The sequence below is a fragment of the Oreochromis niloticus genome, linkage group LG13 (genome assembly GCF_001858045.2).
Source record: "Oreochromis niloticus isolate F11D_XX linkage group LG13, O_niloticus_UMD_NMBU, whole genome shotgun sequence".
NCBI classification, from domain to species: Eukaryota; Metazoa; Chordata; class Actinopteri; order Cichliformes; family Cichlidae; genus Oreochromis; species Oreochromis niloticus.
In genome coordinates this window covers 852883-872158 of record NC_031978.2, presented here as the reverse complement: position 1 = coordinate 872158, position 19276 = coordinate 852883, and the positions used below count along the sequence as shown (strand labels likewise).

The 19276-nt window shown below is 40.6% G+C and overlaps 1 long non-coding RNA gene across 1 annotated transcript; it reads left to right on the top strand.

Moving 5' to 3' along the window:
- Nucleotides 1–14984: 14984 nt before the first annotated feature.
- On the top strand, nt 14985–16636 carry LOC109204764 (uncharacterized). The gene is made up of 3 exons (XR_002064256.2): nt 14985–15545; nt 15640–15703; nt 15985–16636. It is a non-coding gene; the product is annotated as an uncharacterized LOC109204764 (long non-coding RNA).
- The last annotated feature ends 2640 nt before the right edge of the window (nt 16637–19276 follow it).

The following is a 19276-nucleotide window of genomic DNA, read 5'->3' as shown; positions in this document are numbered from 1 at the left end:
TTATTTTGTCATCAGCAACAACAACATTCACTCGTCACCCTTACACGGTGTTTGTGCACCAAACTTCACTGTTTTGTTTTCTTGCCCAGTCAACTTTGACCTCTGCCGCCCTGCAGCTTCAGTAACACCTGCGTTGCTGTCTCATTCCTATAAGAGTCTTATTTTTCCATTTTTGTTCTCACTGGAAAAACAAGAAGGATTATTTTTTAACCCTTCAGCCGCAGTTTTCCAGCTGAGTAAATTTCGTCTGTTTTTTCAGATGGAAATATCAAACAATGGCCTGGGTGCAAAGGGTTAAAGGTGATGTTATGCCAGTATTGTGTTTGCAGCTCTTTCCGATGCTCCCGTGAAGGTGCATGTTTGGCACAAATGTAGGTCAGCCTTTTAGCCAGTCTTCATACGAAAACTACAAGTTCTGCGACGATTTGAATGCTGACAAAATGATATTTGTCCATTTTCATTGATCTTTTTTCCTCCTCACATATTTTCTACAGTCACTGTTTAGTGGTCACACCCTACAGCACTGTAAAATACACACAGAGGAGAGTAACAGTGAGTCCATGCAGAAATGAGGAAGTTTCCGAGCTGTTACTCATTTATTGAGAAGCTTCTGGTCAGAATAGATAAGAGTAACATTACTGTTGAGTCAGAAACAATGTTTCTGTGAAAACACAGCCTGTATATGAAATATGGGCGCAGCCGTCACAGTGTAACCCATGGGTTTGTACCTCAACGTTAGCACACTAACAGCCATGACGTATTGATCTTTGGTGTCACTTGCTGCCATTTAGTTTATGTGTCTTTCTGTGACACGAGCAGTTAGGGAAGAAAAGTAATAGAAGCTTACACCCGTTCAGAAGTGGAGATATAAACATTGTTATTATTATTTCTAACAGTGCAAAATGCCACAAACACCTATCCACTGATGCTAACTCCGTTTTTTTGCAGATTTTTGGCTCTTCGGCAACTTTTTTGATTGCCTGAAATGTATCACATGACCAAACTGAATTGCAGGTACAGTTATGGGCTCGCTTCCCCTTTGCCTCAGCACGTGCTGCCGTGCAACAAGCAGCCAGAGATGAACTCTGTGACACGTGCCGTGTTGCATCTCTGCGGGGTCAGAGGTCTGCGTCGGCATGAAGTTCGCGGCCCGTTAGTGTTTGACGAGCTTCCTCTCAGGTGATGGCGCCGTGCAAACAGTGGATCATTTGACTGCAGTCACTATCTGTTAAAATCAATATGGCACTTCTCACCTCTGCATTGATCTCATGGAGAGGATTCCTCTGCAGCTCAGTGCTGCAGCTCTGTTTGACCATAAACACTCCAGTCATAAACACAAGTGTGTTTGACTGCAGACAGAAGTGTCGCGGCGTGTTTGTGTCGTCGCAGTTTTTACGTCATCGTGTGTGTTCGACCGAGAGATGATTCTGTCTCAGTTTCAAACATTCACAGTTTCATAAACTCCAGACGAAGATCAGATTTCTCTGATAAATATGTGTGAGTGTGGCATATGTAAAAAAATCTGTGTAGCACTCACTCATGCAAAGTAGCCATACATCATATTTCAACATCCATAAAGCTGTTATTCACTGCTACGACCCTGATCTCCTGAAACATGCACGACCTGATTTCTACTCAAGCTTCAACATGCAGGCCTAAAGATTAAAGTTTCAAATGTCCAAGTCTGAAAGTCTGAGTTTATTTAATAGGAAAAAGGAATGAATAAACATATTAATTAGTGTGTAATTATGTAACATGTGTGTAATAATATCTCTATACTTAGCATTCATTAGCAGATATTTCTGTGCGGAGTCCAGTGGGTGACGCTGCATCTGTCTGTCATTTATTTTCCTTTAAGTGATCATTTGCACATGAAAAGCAAACAAAATGATGATGCGGTAACTACGACACAGCAAAGGAGAGATATTTATACAGAAAGTGAGACAGACTGGGGAAAGGTCCCAGTTTACCACTCACAAACAAAAAAGGAGAAACTTTGATGAATAATAAATAAATAATACATGGAAACCATTAACTCTGCTGCCCGGGGCTGTTTAGAGCACACACACATCAAACATGACTGTTATTAGTAACAATAACACATCCTGGGCTTGACTTGCTTTGGAAAGTGTGTGTAAGCATTGTGCTCATTCTTTCTTTATTAATGCCAGTGTGTGTGTGTGTGTGTGTGTGTGTGTGTGTGTGTGTGTGTGTGTGTGTGTGTGTGTGTGTGTGTGTGTGAGGCATTTCTCTGCTACATTATCTCACCATGTCAATCAGACTGACAGACTCGAGACTGTTCGGATGGTTTTGCTTCTGCTAACAGGAAGTAGATTCTGGAGCCATTAAAAAAACAAACAAACAAACAAACATAGGACCTTTTTTTTTTTTTTTTAAATGAGGAAACACGTGACCGAGTCCAGAAGTGTTTTTCAAGGGTGTGTTTGTAATTGTTTTGGACAGCCATCCGGCGTCGTGGCTCAGAGAAATGTTAGCGCGAATGTTCGTGTGATGTGACAACAGCAGAAAGCACCATGCTAGCATGAAGACAGCTTCAGATAGAGATAATTACAGTTTAATTTATTTGTTAAAGTAAAAAAACTAAAAGCAAAAGAATGAATCCAAAGTTCACAGTTTGCTTTTTATCTTTTTCAGCCTGCTTGAGAATCCACTTTATTCCAGCCACGTGTCTGCTCTCTGGTCCTGCTCTGAAACTCTTCAAGGTCGAATAAAAATGTTTTTATTTTTAAAAACTATGCTTCAAATTCTCAAACATTTGATCTCTGACCTCTTTTTTTATATTTCACATCTGCAGTTTTTTTTTTTTTAACTTCACCACAAACTCCTTAAAGTACCTTTAAAAAGAAGAAAGAAAACAAAATGACTCATTAAAAATTGATTAGTATTCCCTTGAAACTCAACACTGCCTTGATGGAGGGTTGTGCTCTCAGAGTTCTTCTCGTTGTTCATTTTTTCCTGGTTCTTGCTCGTAGCTTCTTTTGTGGAATCAGAGTCACGCGGCGCCGTAAGGTCGTGGAACAGAAGAGATCATTGATTTTTTAAAGAAAGCACCAGAAGATAACCAACCATTGATACAAAGTGGGTGGAGCTGTGGAGGCAACACATTTCACACATAGAAATGTCATCTGTGAATTATTGATGAGTGGGGTTCATTTTGTTGAGATATCATCTGAATTTCAGGAGGGGGACCACTCCTCCTTCATGCCCCCTCCAGCCTCAGGCTGTTCTCATTTTCATGCCCCCACCCTTCTCCCCCATTTTCCCTCTCTTTCCCATTTTTCCCTCCTTTCCTTCATTCACTTCTCGTTAGTACATGGAGATCTGCCCGGCCCGGGAGCCGTCGCCAGTCCCCTTCGAGGCCTTCCCCAAACCGCAGCACCAGTTCATACTCGCTCATCCCTCATTGCCCATCGGATGTGGTCCCAGCTAGTGAATTTCAGAGGTTGAAGCACCCATGTTAAAGGACAATCAGCTCCTGTAGAAGACTCGCGTCTGAGAGAAAACGTGAACCATCTCCTGTCGCCTGAAACAGATCTGAGCAGAGAGCTCACATCTACAAATCTGAGAAGCTGTTCTTTCACTAATCTGCACAGAAATCTGGTCACACATTCACTTCTCATAATTCTGATTTGAGGATAAGCACTTTATCGGAGGTGGAAGATACACAGGTGGGCTTTATAGTCTGTTCAGCTGGCCAAAGTAAACTGATTATCAGACTCCCCTTACAGTAAATCTCTGATTATATTTCCAATAAGCTTTCTTTCCGAGTCGCTCCTTATCAGATTTGACTGACAAAGAGCCCGGCTGATCGAATCATTAGTCACGGTCAGGGTGTCGACATAAACGCAGCGACAGCTGAGCAACATCAGCAGCTGCACTCACATCTACACTGGCGATAAACTGAAAAACACACAAACGGTTTCCAGCTTTGAGACGTCTGCAGGGATTTATTTCACCCATGTTTGCTGCATATAAACTATAAGTCATTGTTTTCACTAATAAAATGCATAATTTATAATTGCAGCCCAATTATATTGATATTTTAAACCTAAACAGCGTTTAGTTTACAAGTGTCTGCTTATACCAAGACACGCATTCTGTCCATAGAGTACAAACTCTGGTGACAAGGACACCAATACGGACTAAAACACATAGTGACTAATGCCAGGGTTTCAAGTTGCTATACATCAATACAACCATTACATCCCGAATTATAATAATATGTCTGCATTAAGTCCATAGTAAATTGCACAACTACATAAATTGCGAAAAAGAGCAATAAACTACAAAAAAAATGAAAATAATTTTTTTGGGTTTTTTTTTTTTTTACACACTACTTACAGAAATTTCAGAGGTTGATCCCTCAAAACTGTAAATGCAAAAAAGTTACACAAAATAGTTTCCGACCACAGGAAATGTATTTCGAGTGTCTTCATAAATTAAGTTTTGAGATACAGAATTTTTTATAAACTGCAGGAAAAATGAAAATAAATATCATATCATCAAAATAAATAATTTCCAACATTGAAAAAGATACAGAAAGGCATAAAGTCAAGCATGAATTTCAAGAATACCAGGAAACCTTTGAACTATTGAAAAAACTAAGTTTACCACAAAAATAATGTCACTTCCGGTTTGGTGGACATGCGATGGTCCGCGCTGACCTTTATTCCAGCGTAGGAACTGCTATGAACAGCTGATCGGATCGGCTAAGCGTGTTTCTGGATTAAACTGTTTTTGTTGTTGTCAACGCTTTTTATGAAATTTTTTCAAAAAACTTTTGAAGCAGGCACACTTTCATCCAAATATGGTCACTTTTGGCTCTAAAAACCATCATGGCTGTGGCTCAAACAGTAAAATGCTGATGCTTTAATATGCGAAACCAATGGGTGACATCAACATGGCTACATCCATTTTTTATATACAGTCTGTGTGTAAGAGCAGTAATTGTAAATTAACTCAGATTTGCTCAGCTGTGGATGTTCGATGTTTCTCTGCACTGTGAAACTAACTTGATGCGTCTTCACTGACTTTGTCCTGTCAATGCATTGCATCCACACGGTCAGTCGGCTAACACTCCCTGGATCTAATAAAATGTAAATGACACCAGCGGTTTTTGCTGCATCTGAACATTTTGCACATCTTGCACATGTTCACGTGTCACCATGGTGGAACCATTTTTATCATAATGCACTGTCTCCTAAGCCGAGTCTCAAATAGGAATGAAGAGCAGCTATTCCTGGAGAGTGATGGCTGTAAAGGAAAAAAAGGCTTCTGCTGCAGAAGTGTGCGGCTGTAAAGCGATGCCCCGCCACGCCAGATCCACGCTGTGAGAGCGTGATCGGCTCGAGAGGAGAGGGAGGTAATGAGAGAGCGGAGAGTGATAGGAGGAGCAGAGAGAGTCGAGGTCTTGGAAAGGAAATGTAAGGAGAGGCGGGGAGCTGACAGTGAGAGTTTGTGACGCAGCAATAAAGAGCCTTTGAGAGCTGCGACCTCAGCTCGACCTTCGTTTTATATACAGACTCAGAGCAGCATGTGTAGCAGGGGTTTATGGGTTTTTTGTGTTGCTAGCCCTAAAATAGTTTGGCACAAGCAAAAACTATTATGTTACCCTCAAACACTAGGGATTTATAAAAGTATGAGCATAAATGAGAACCTTCACAGATATATGAGCATAAAAGGACCACATTAGGGCATTTATTGCATTTAGCAGACTCAAAGGGATCATATTTTGCAGCTTGCTCTGATGAACTGACGCTGCAAACTGTAGATCACAGACAATGGATAAAAACAGGCATCCATTAGTAATGGTGTGTGGGCAGCAAGTGCATGTGCAGCACTGTTGTTTGTGCATGAGAGGAGATTTTAATGGGGTCTTGTTGTGTCTGCTGTCCGAGATTCAGAGTCTGAAAAGAGTCCACGTGAGTTCGAACGGCCCAGAGAGGCGGCCATGAGAGCGGCGTTCTCCAAAGGCCTCATCAAACCACTCAACACCAGAATAACTTTGCATATCCACAATGTGAGCACTCAGTTTCTCCACAATACGTCATCAGTGCAGACACATGCTCACGTTACTGTCAGCGTTAAAGGTGAGCTGAGATAATACTTCTATTTAACTAGAATTTTAAGAGGATTTCAATTTAAATTTGCATTAATTTTTAACTGGATCTTTTTGCTCCTCCCTTCAGACGTGGAAACCCAGACACAAACACTGTATATAAAAGATGGCCATAGGCACTGTGTCATCATCCAGTGGTTTTGAAATTTGCATTCTGAACACTTCATCTCTGTTTCCTTCCACATCTTCCTCCTGTGATGTTTACTTTAACGCCAGCGTTCCCTGTTTTTGTTATTCATTTCCTGTTTTACTTTGCTAGTTATTATCAAACACAGGAGACACCTAAGCTGTTGGTCCATTTCTGTACTTTTCCTGATATTTTGTTTTCAGTTCAGTTCATTTTTATTTCAAACATGTACATTCACAATCATTACAAAATATCATTCCATTCTTTTGTTTGAAAAGGAGTAGGCAGCAGTATACACTTATTAGTCCCTACCCCCTTCATTTAATTTTCTTTTAGTCTTAAATTAAACAAACAACATATGAAGCAAAAGTAAAGCAAAACAAAAAATAAAACAAAAAATAAACATGCCCCACCAGAGTACAGTTACTTTCATGCAGATAAAGACAGAATGGTTACATTTGCAGATTCACAAATTATGAAACAAACTAAACTTAAAACACTATTACCAACAACATTATTGTCCTGGGTTTTCATCATTCTTATATTTGGTTAAAATTTGTTTTTTATATTTTATTTTTATATTTTATTTTAAACTGCTTTATGTCGTCAATTTCTTCTGTTACATAATTTCACTCTATAGACATACTTTTTAAAGTTGTTCTGACACTTTATATTTTTAAATTCCATTTCCCTCTTAAGTTATACCCACCTTCTCTTCCTATAAACAATTTACATATTTCTTTTGGAAGCATTTTATTTCTTACTTTATATATTATTTGCGCTGTTTTAAACTTCACAAAGTCTTGGAATTTAATATCTTGCATTTTGATAAAAGTACCCCACATTATTTAATCTAATGTCCCTTTTCTGTATGTTTTTACCTGCTTTTGGACTCAATAAAGGTTTTTCTTTCTCTTACATTCAGTCTCATGAATCTGGATTTGGGTTCTGAAATCAAACATTAAACATGACAGTTAGTTTTTTGGAGCCAGAGAGTTGATAAGCCCCTCCCACCTGCTGTTCTAACCACGATGAGGGGCCAGTCAGAGGAAAGTTGGCTAAAAAGAGGCTGGGCTCAAAGTGGGCGGGGCTAAACAGCTTCTTTGAGACAGGATATGAACTGAGGGAGAGCATCAAACGCTTAGCATGAAAGAAATAAAGTTTAAGATGACAAGAACAGAAATGCACATGACATGTCTTCTTATAAGAGACAGTTAATGGCACAAGTGCAACCAAATCAGTCGCCGCTCTTTATTCAGCCAACAAGCAAACCTCCTATCTGTGCACACACACACCAAGTGTCTGAACCTCCTTCATGTCCACACACAATATAAGCATGAAAAACAAATCAGAGGTCAAAGGTGAAGTGCCAAAGGAGAGGGAGATCCTCCATCATTTTGTAGTCAAATGATTTGCACTAATGAGGGTGCTGAGGCTCGTACATGCGGCGTGTAGCGCTGCGACCAGTTAACGCTCTAACGATGCTGCCGGCCTCTGTCCATGTTCATTAGCATCACAGGGCCTTCACCTCTTCACTCTGCAGAAGATTAGGTCTGTGATTTCTTTGGCTTTATTCACGAGCATTGAAGCACGACTGAGGTAAAATATATTTAAGCACTTTGTTACAAACGTTTTAACTTTCTGAACATACTGTAACCAGCTGACCATGAATATTGCTTAATATAACTGTAAGTACATTTCGAACAGTGAGCTTATTAGAGAGGACATTCAGCTCATTGTGATGGCTCGAGCTTTCTATCCTACAGCAGGTGCAGACTGAAGCTGAGTTGATTAAACGGTGCTGAAAGTCACACAACACTGTGCTGACACATGAGTCCAGGACACAGTGTAAGAGGACACAGAGCATGAAGGAAACTCAATGACAGGGGAACTGAAACCAAATCCTTTTCAATCAGTTTGATGCTTAAATATATTTTTATTGACATGAAGATCTGAAGTATTCTTTTTGGCTTTTGCTGTAACTTTTCAACAGTTTCAGGAAGATTTCCTTGAGCTCCACACGTCATAAAAATGTTTTTTTTAATGTCCAAACATTTGATCTGTACATAAAATGTATAAAGCAGCACGTGCTTTCACGTACGTTCAGCCTTTCGTGTAAAAAGAGACAGCAACTCGCGGATATAAAAGATTCATGTGCACACAGTGCAGACTGTTGTTGCTGTCAACAGGTGATAAATCTGACACACTTTCAAAGAACTCAAACAGGTGGACGTGAGATGGAAACTGAGCACGTGACGAGGACTATTTGAGATAAAGGTCAAAAACTGTCGTGGCACTGCAGAGCAGGTGAAGATAAAGGAGGTGAGAGGGGACGAGTTGGTGACGAAGAGCGTTAGACGGGTGAAAGATGACTGGAAAAGACAGAAAAAATGATGAAAACTATTTAAAGAGGGGGTGGGACAGATAAAGTGTTGTGCTGTGATCGTACACCCTGCTGTTAATGCCGAGTACTCGCTGAGCCTGTGTTTGAGATGCCACGGAGTCTGTACAATAACAGTGCATTTTATTCATAAAAACATTGTTTTATTTTTTTATTTCAGTCATAGACGTCTCGTCAAAACTGTTGATTTGAACCAAAAGCCTTTTGCTTCCTTAAGAATTCATTTTGATTTCAATTCAGTTTTATTTATACAGCACCAAATCACAACAGTCACCTCAAGGTGCTTTACATGTAAGGTCGACCCTACAATAATATATACAGAGAAAAACCCAACAATCACACGACCCCCTATGAGCAAGCACTTTGGCGACAGTGGGAAGGAAAAACTCCCTTTTAACAGGAAGAAACCTCCGGCAGAACCAGGCTCAGGGAGGGGCGGGGCCATCTGCCACGATTGGTTGGGGAGAGAGAAGGAAGACAGGATAAAGACATGCTGTGGAAGAGAGACAGAGATTAATAACAGATATGATTCAGTGCGGAGAGGTCTATTAGCACATAGTGAGTGAAGAAGAAACACCCAGTGCATCATGGGAATCCCCCAGCAGCCGACGTCTATTGCAGCATAACTAAGGGAGGATTCAGGGTCACCTGGTCCAGCCCTAACTATATGCTTTAGCAAAAAGGAAAGTTTGAAGCCTAATCTTGAAAGTAGAGATAGTGTCTGTCTCCTGAATCCAAACTGGAAGCTGGTTCCACAGAAGAGGGGCCTGAAAACTGAAGGCTCTGCCTCCCATTCTACTTTTAAATACTCTAGGAACAACAAGTAAGCCTGCAGAGCGAGAGCGAAGTGCTCTAATAGGGTGATATGGTACTACAAGGTCATTAAGATAAGATGGGGCCTGATTATTTAAGAATTGTATGTGAGGAGCAGGATTGGCTTCTTGACAACCAGCTGACACCATTTTTGATGAAGCGTCAGTGAATATGGATCGACTGAAGGGCCAGATGCATCTGTCAGTCTTTGCTTGTCTCTTAAGAACATGATTTTCAGATAGTGTTCATCTACTGTAGACAGTTTTTTAGGCCTGTCTGACTTCTTTTGTGCAGAACACACTGCACACTGTGCTCAGAGATGCAAAGCTTTTGACTAATAACTCTTGGAGATCATCTTGTTGGTGAAAAAATCCTATTTCAACTTAAACTGCCTTATTATGGCTCTTTTTCATGGATTCAACTAAAGAAATGGGAACAAATGTTTTCCTGAGACTGGCTGCTGGTAACAAAGGTACAGTTTAAAGCTTGTTCCTTGCCAAGTTGTCTCTTGTGTGCAGCTGTGACATCTCAGCTTTTGGCTCCTTGGAAGCAAACTATGAAGAGATGAGGGGGTGACTCAAGATGTTTGCACAGTACTATATAAATTGTGTTTTATATTTATAAATGTTTGTGGATGATGTTCCTCTTGGCTGTTCAAATGAGTTTTCCTTCCAGCCCATGAATCCTCGTGCTTGTTTTCCTCCACCTCCCTCAGGACCTGCATCTGCTGCTGCCTTGCAGCTTCCTCTCATACAGTCTGCCAGCATGAGAGGAAGCTGCAGTGATAAAAATAAAGATGCGAGTGCTCTGTGAGCTTTGAGCGGCTGCCACGAGCCACAAAAGCCGCGAGAGCCACAAGATTCCCTTTCCTTCAGTCCAGCTTTGGAACATGCAGAGTGGCTGCCCCCATCCAAGGACAGGCTGATTTTGCAGCCTGCTTCCTATATTCCATGTCTCCTCCTCAACCGTGCTTCCTGTTTCCTTCCTGATTTCTCTGACCACAACATCACTGAATCATTATGCCTGATATGGGGTTTTTTTGTTAGATAAAATGTATTGAATATTCCTTTTCTCTATAAAACATAGAACCTAAAACCCCCTCTCCCTGCTTTCTGTATTATTAATAAATGAATGGATAGATTTTAATGTCAGAGAGCATATGTATGGATTCTACATAGATCTGTGGTGCAGAATGAGAACAGTATGTGAGGGTTAAAATGGTCCTTTAATGTTGCACAATTATGAACTTGTGGAGGCAGCTGAGTTTGTACCGACTTCACGTGATAGCAAACAGTGTTTTGGAAAAATTAAGTGTGCAGTTTTGGTGCATGCACTTCACTTAACGATGTTCCAACCTGCTCACATCAAAACAGGCAAAACCACAAGAGCTGGAACTCATGAAGGTAACTGCAGGGAGAGATAAATGGCAGGCCAAGATCCACAATCAGGCCATGTAAGTCAAACGTGATGAGACAAGCTGCAAATGTGAAAGGGTATTTATTTAGTTTTACCAGTGCAAATGTTCAGCATGAACAAGCTGCACACTGTTAAAAGCACATTTTCAAACCAGTTGTTTCGGTCCAGTCTTCACCACCCACGACTGCGTCAGGCCCGCATCAGGCCTCGTCACGACTGCTGAAGCATGTCGATTGGCAGCGATGATAAAAATGCCATTGTTGTCTGCAGGCAGTTTTCTCACACAGCGAGCGCCCGGGTGTAGAGTGCCAAACAGGACCAAACCCTGTCAGTAATGATCCTGTTACCACACCGACCAATGATTAATGAGTTCTAATCAAAGACAGCATCACACACTCAACTGACAGGACCAGTTTAGCCTGGGCCGCTGACAGCAGAGCTCTGACGAGGCTGCGACACTGTGCTGCATTACCAACCTGCAGAAGTCAGTCCAGGTCTACTGAGCCTGGAGGCGTCACATTTATCCACTGATACATTTCTGTGGATAAATGTGGAGCTCCATAACAAAACGTAATATGAATCCTACTTTTTTCCACGGGTAAGTAAATCCTACATTTCTGTAGGATGGTCAGTGTGGGTGAAAACAATTTACAGGAGAGAAAAAAGACAAGAAACCCCCAAAACACTTCACTTTGCATTCTGTCATCAGCTACAGCTGCACGTACAGGACATACAGGAGAATTTCTCTCACCTTTAAAGAATTATGGACACTTTATGTTAATATATGAAAGTCAAAACTATGTACACTAGTGCAATATGTAAATATATATAAATGAACAAACAGAGCAGCTTGTAAGTTGTACATGGACCGCAGTGCTTCGTTTAGCAGTAAAGAAGACTGGCAGTGTTGATTTTAGCTCTGACTCAGCCTGTGTGGAGGTTACGTCCACGCGTATTCTTATAAACAGATTTTCAGTTTTAATTCTTTTTAAAAATCCCGTCCACACGTGCAATTTTGAAAAATATCTCGTCCACGTTTAAACGCAAAAAACAAAGTGAAACGAAACAGGTGGCGAAATAATCCTAACCATGTAGAAATGTTGGCCAATAAGAAGTCTAGAAGCCGACGAGGGAAAGAGTAAACAAGATGGTGCATAGAAGCAGTCTGTCTAAATACAGGGACAGTAACTGTGTGTGAAAACTGCAGATAGATTAACAGCAGCAGTATTTTGTCTCTATCATTGTAGAAATTCATCTCATGTAAACAATAACGTGGCGCACAGCTTTGACGTTGGGCGAATAAACCTCTGTTTTCCTCGTCCACACGTAGACACAAAAACTGAGTTTTTAAAAATCTCAGTTTTCAGTGATTCAAAACGCCGTTTCCGTGTGGACGAAAGGCCCAAACGAAGAAGCTGCGTGTAGGTGCGGATGTAGCCTTAGCTTTGAGCTCGAGCTAAGCTAAGATAAGATAAGCTAAGATAAGCTAACTTTTTTTAGTCCCACATGTGGGAAATTTGTTTTGTCACAGCAGGAAGTGGACAGTGCAAAAGTTATGAAGCAAAAATTAGAATAAAATAAAATAAGAATAAATACTATATACAGTAGAATAAAATAGAATAAAATATACAATAAGATAAAAATAGAATACAAATGCTATATACAACTGAGTAAAAATACAACGATGCCAGAAAAGATTATTGCACATTAGAACACAATTTATTTGACATGATGGATTTTTGGCTTGAAAAACTTTCTCATTAAGTAGAATAATTGTGGATCAAATTAATCAACCAGACAAATTAAAGTAATAATACTGACAATTCAACCACAGCTACAAGATTATGGGGAATAAATTCCTGGTTTAAGAACGTAGATGTCATGATTGTAGATTACTTTGTTAAAATGTTTGATTGTTGGTGCTGTTATTGGGATTGAGAAACAAAAGTGCAGGACTGGATGATCAGGAAAAACCAAGACCTCAGTCACACCACATCAGGCTTCATGTTTAATCTGGTAACGATCCACTTACTTTTTGTAATGTGATTTTCTTGCAAATTAATCTCTGAAATTTTTTTTCTGCCAGAAATCCAGACGACATATGGCATCAAAATGTAATCACTGCTAAACCGATTACCGTCTGCTTGGAGGGACAAGACTCAGCCTGCGCGAAAGACGTTCAGTCTGTCTATGGTTACACAACAACACAGCCAGGCTCACACGTTCCCCAGGTGCTGAACGCTGGTCATGTGAGTGACTCCTGTTTACTCACCTCACACACACCTGCTGATGAAATGGTGTGTATCCCAGAGGATGGGCAGAAGCAGAATCATCCATTTTCTCTCTACCAAGAGGAAAGTCTCGACTTTAATCGGCTAACGATTTATTTTTATACAGCAAACCCAGCAACAGTGATATGTCTCAGTGAAGCTCAGAGTAATGACAAGAACATCAATAGCCTTAAAAGGCTTCACACACACACACACACACACACACACGCCCCTTTGCTTCGAGGACTGAGTCACAAACGATGAGTAAATCTCTTCCCATCACAACAAACTCATTCCATTCATTCCAGCGATATGAACGTTATTTCGCCCTCCTACATATGAAAGCTCTGATCATCAGCTGAAAAGTAATGTTACCAACATGTTACCGCGTGGACGCTCAGGTAAACACACAGTCTGCTGGCTCCACAGCAGAAAGCTGTGTTTTTGGCCTCTTAATGCATCAGATGGCATAATTTGAAGTGAAGCAGTGATTAATAATATTATAAGTGATCTAAAGTTTGAAAAGGGAAAAGCAGCACCAAGGAGGAAGGATCAGCACGACTATCCTATCAGGAGGCTATTTTTCATGAGCTTTGGTTTCCAGTACAAACTTTAGAAACCAGACGTGACCATCTTCCTGTCGTTCAAGTCGTAGATGTTCATTTTAAACATCAGCAGTTTCAAATATTGATGTGAGTGTCTGTACAAGCAACACTGCTGTGCAGGCGTCACACTGCTCCAAAGGCTTCATTTCAGACAGTGTTTCTACTCTTGGCACATGTCAGGCTAAAAAAGCTCACATCTGCTGTGCAAATTGAGTCAGCTGAGGGAGGAGGGGCTTAAAGGGGGGAGGGGCTAAAATGTCATGACTATGAATGTAAAAATGACCATATACAGTAAAAAAAAGATGGAGCAGCTTTCGGGTCTGAAAAGTGAAGGCGGTGCTGAAGTGTTTTAAACTTTCATTCTTAATAATGGAAAAACGTTTCCACAGGCAGCAGTCTAAGGACACGAGACCAGAATGAACCCCCCCACTCATCAAACAAGAGATGTGATCTGTTCCAGTTTGTTCTAGGTCAGCAATGTAAGACATTACTTTACTTTTATAGCACTTTTCAAAATGACTGGAGCTCTCAGGCTCAGTGAGCAGGGATGGTACTGACTGGCCTCCTTAGAGAAACTGTCGGTTTTGCCAGGAGTGAGATCGAGAACATTTTTAATACATTGAATTATTAATTGCAGAGAAGCATTCACTGAGGCAGGAGAGGCTGTTGAATATAAGTAAGTACAGCTGTATATTAGGGCTGCCACAAACGATGATTTTGATAGTCGACTAGTCACCGATTATTTTTGCGATTAGTCGACTAATCAGATCATGCATCCATTCGATGTAAAACGTAAAGCTTATTGCACCGGCAGCATCTGCTCTTATATAACTATTATTAGCTTACAGCTTTAAGTGTTTAAGGTGCTAACTAAAAATAAAGACAAGATGACAGTTTATTGAACCTTTAATGAAATTTGCAGATTGTCTTGGTGGAGTTTAATAAACTCGGCCGTCTGTTCTGTCTATCTAAAATATAACAGGACACTGGAGTAAACTCTCGACCATTTCACGCTTCTGTTTAATCAGTTCTCTATTTAACATTTATTCCGCTGTGTAAAAACTATAACTTTAATCTCAGCCAAACCAATTTACTGAGGAACAAATAAAACACTGAAAAAAGCCAAACAATAACATTTTTAAGTTATCTGAGTGACTTATATTTTATGTTTAACCTGAGTAACGAAAGACCGCGGGGGGTTTGAAAACGATTTGCCGGGAGTTCGCTGTTCTCGCCGGCTCTAGTGAGCCTTGAACCCCGGCTAGCTATCGAGCTGGTGCGTAACAGACATCTCCGGAAATGTCGGAGCGCTTTTGAAAATATGTGATGTGTAACCCACATAAAATGAGGGTACCACTTTAAGGACTGATAGATATCAGGAGAGATGGACAGCCTTCCCAACCAATCGAAATGCACAGGTCCCAGTATGCTTTGGCCAATGGGAAAGCATCCTGCCGCTGTATGTCCCACCCACCTGCTCTGTGTTCGCTGCTATGTGTGGAGGTAGTCGCGTGCTGGCAGGAGAAAAGAGAGACTGAAGCTTTTGAGCTGGAAAAAGTATTAGATATAAGTTGCAACCAACTGTGCAGCACATAAGTTCGCTGGTTATCAGCTACCTTTCATGTTAAAAGTAGCCACAGTGAGTAAACAGGCGAATGCTGCAGTTTTCTGGCGACTTTAGAAAGTACCGCGTGGAGCTAAACTGTTAGCCTTTGTTAGCTCTGGTTGCTATCAACTGCCTGAAAGTTCATCTTAATCTGCTTCCAGAAGTAAGGTAACACTTGAAGCGCAACTTATGTTTATTTTCCTTCACGTGGTATTACTGTTATGAAAGAGAAAAAAACAACATGTCCTGTTACGTTATTTAGAGCCCCGCATTTTCCGACCGAGAGACACCATACCATTGTCTTCGGCCGTGATGCACTGAGATCGGTGAGCACATGTTGTATGTCTCGGTTCACGTCTGTTTCACATTTTATCGTTGAGAAACTGAATTTATCTGAATTGTTTGATTAATAGTTGTCACATGTGCACTGACTTTACTTGGTGTAATGCATAGTTTGTGTAAAAGAGATGTTTTATTTCTGCAAATTTGAGTATTTTAATTGCAAATTGATGTCGAACATGATGTCAACAAAATTCTAAGTTGTGAATTATAGCTAGAACAGCATAATTAATATTTGAATTGCTCTTCTGACCCTGTCTGTTGACAGGTCAGGGGTTTTTTTGTATGCTGAATTGTTCCTGAGGTGGATTCCTCCGGTGAAATAGATGGCGAGCCTTCCCACCTGGACTTAGAGAGGCTGAGATTCGCTTCTTTTCCACTTGATGATCTGCTGCACCTTGCGGTGTGGTAGCACTGTATCACTCACACTTTCACACACAGCTGGTTATACATAAGACCACTGACTGACATTCTCTCACCCCTATTTTCTTTCACACCCTGGGAATTTTTTGGACTTTACCCCTTGGACATTTTTTATTTGGGACTTTGAATAATGAGCTGTTGTGTAGAACATTCTCCACATGTGAAAAGAGTGTGAGATTTTCATTTGAATGTACATTGGATTTGTGTAATCTGTTTCTATAAGAGTTAAGGAGTCAGATTACTAGGGTGCACCCGAACATTGAAACCCAAACATTGAAAACCAAAAGTAACACTTGGCCAAGTCATTGCTTAGTAGTTTATGTGTTTTACTTTTCTTTTAATTTTTGTAAGTTTCCTTTCTACCACTGTAAAGTGTCTTTAATCTGTGCTTGTCAACCTTATGGTTTATTTCACTAAAGTTGGCTGGTTCTTTTGAGTTACATTCTTGTCTCTGTGTCTCATTTAAACACACCCCTGTGCTCCTATAGTCGAACCTATTGGCCATTGATATATTCTTTTCAACAATTCCCCTTACTGTGTTACAGATGTCTTGATAAACCGAGCAGATATTTGAAGTTTACACAGCTACATTCTCACCTGAAAATATCTTAAAAGTTTATTTTGTGACCCAGAAAGATTAATAAGAGCAATATTAAAACTACGTAGCTGCCGCCATTGTTGAAAACTGGAATTGGCTGGGCTGCGCTATGAATCCTGGGATAGGTTGGGCCACGAGGATACACCCGACATCCTTCAAATCTGGGGAAATGAAGGACGCATTTTTCGGCAGCATTTGGGGGAGTCTTCGAATTTGCACAGGCTTCGTTGCGTCGCTGTAACGTAATTGGCCTACAAATGCGGCCTCCGAAGGATGTGGCCGCTAAATTTGGACACAGCTATGAAACCGGACACAGCTTCTTCTTCTTCGGGGTTTAACAGCAGCTGGCATCCCTGGACATGCAGTGCTGCCATCTTCTGTTTCAGTACGTTATTACACTCCTACTACTTATTCCTGCGTCTTTCAGGATCTTACAAAGCTTCAAACGACGCGTCGACTATTAAATTAGTTGTCAACGATTTTAATAGTCGACGTAATCGTGACTAGTTGACTAATCGTTGCAGCCCTACTGTGTATCATCTGCATAACATTGGTGAGCGTTTCCAATGGAGATTCCATAAAACAATTAAGTACATGACCAAGGGCCATATATATGAAGACAAAGCAGACCTGGATTGGATTGAGCCTGAGGGGTCTCCACATGACGAGTGCGTATGAGAGCATACATGGGTTGGTAATATGAGTTTTAAAATATCTGTCAGATGATGAAAACCAGTTGAGAGCAGTGCCAATGATGCCAGCCCATTTCTTACTAAGAATGGCATGACTGGTATCAAAGACAACAGACAAGTATTCTCACCTTTGTCCAAGTGCATTACAATATCATTAGTAAATCCCAAGGATTTTGGAAATAAATGGCACTTTGAAAATTGACCTGTAATTATCTAAAACAGTGGTATCTGCCATGGGAAGGTGTCAGGTAGAACCACTTTAATGGATTTAGGTTGGCTATTATTGTCAGGTGGGCAAGAAAAGGTGTCTCTATGTGAGGAAATATCAGGAAGGTTTATTGTAGAAATCAGTTTAAACTCAAACAACCGACTGGGTCAGAAACTTGGGATGCATGATGAAAGTGTACAGCCTTGAGCTGTGACCTGATACAAAGAAAATTTGGGCTGCAGCACGATCCAGCATTAAGGATTACTTTGAACTGAATCATGCAAAGCTACCCTAGCAGTGTCCAAGAATAAAAAAAGATCTATTCTGGAGAACAAGACTTAAATGGAACAGTTGATCTTCCAAATATACCAAGTTTCAAGCACGATTGAACCAAATTCAGAGAACCACAAACTGTTTAGTATTTTTCGTTTTTGCATTTTGCCAGATTGTGCATTAGTTCGTTGAACAGTGGACACAGTATCTGGTACAACAGTGATGCTACAAATCTGCAGCTCACAGATTTCAAAGTGATATGAATACCTTTAATGTAAAACAGTTTGTTTTCAGTATGAAACCAACCAGCTTTAGATGGCAGAGAGCGGCACCGTGAGTTTTGTGAAGACTGCTGCTCTGGTGTTGGATAGTATTGTTGTGTCGGTGCCAGGGTTTGTAGTTCATGTCATGTCCCTGTGATAATAAACCAAAATTTCACAAGTCTGAATGTTGTAATGGCAGAGCAGGTGTTACATAGTATCAAAAGTGCATATAAACCAGTGTGTGTGTGTCTGTGTATTTTATGATTGCACAGTCTTTGCATTGGTACAATGCCAGATGCAAACAAAGCGCGGAAATATACCAAGGGAGGTCTTGCAGAATGAAACAGACCTGGAGGCCGTGACCTTAAATGCACAACAACTTTTGCGTGTTGCATAAATACTTTTATTTTTCTCTCTGATCCGTTAACCTGAGGTGAACCTTGCATCACAGCCAACAGTAAAATCAGCTGAAAGGTTAGTTACCTACATTGAACTACTTACCAATCGAGTCTTTGGGCAGTTTTGTTGGAGGGAAAACAGAGAGAAAATAATAAAGCATAAAAAAACACCGCAGGGTTAATTCCATCTTGCATTTGGTGATTTGTGTTTGATTTATAAAAGTTTACAAGCTGATCATGTCAACACAGTTACCGTAAACCTTGTGTCAGCATAAAGATTTATTGTGTCATCGGAAACGGCAACACTCCCTAAAGCAGAGTTTGTGGGGTTTTTTGGCTACAAGCCTGCAAAAGTGAATCTGCAGGTTTCAAATAATGATGTGAAAAGTGAAAAGCCAGTTATTACACTGCAGATGGAGATACTGTATACTGGTTTTTTTGTCCATGAGTAAGGATAACAATCGTGGAAACAGAGGAATGAATAACTTTATACTGGTTTCTAACGAAGGCACACCAGCAGTAATAACCAAACAAACCTGAACATTTCAGCATGCAGCAGAAAACCAAGAATATTACTGTGTAATTCTTGACCCTTGATTTGTTTTAGTTCTGCAGGCGGCAGAAAAACTCGTGTTTATTTGAAACGACCTGACGAATACGTCACGTGCGAAAAAACCAGCGGACCTGCTTGTTGTCTCTGATTTT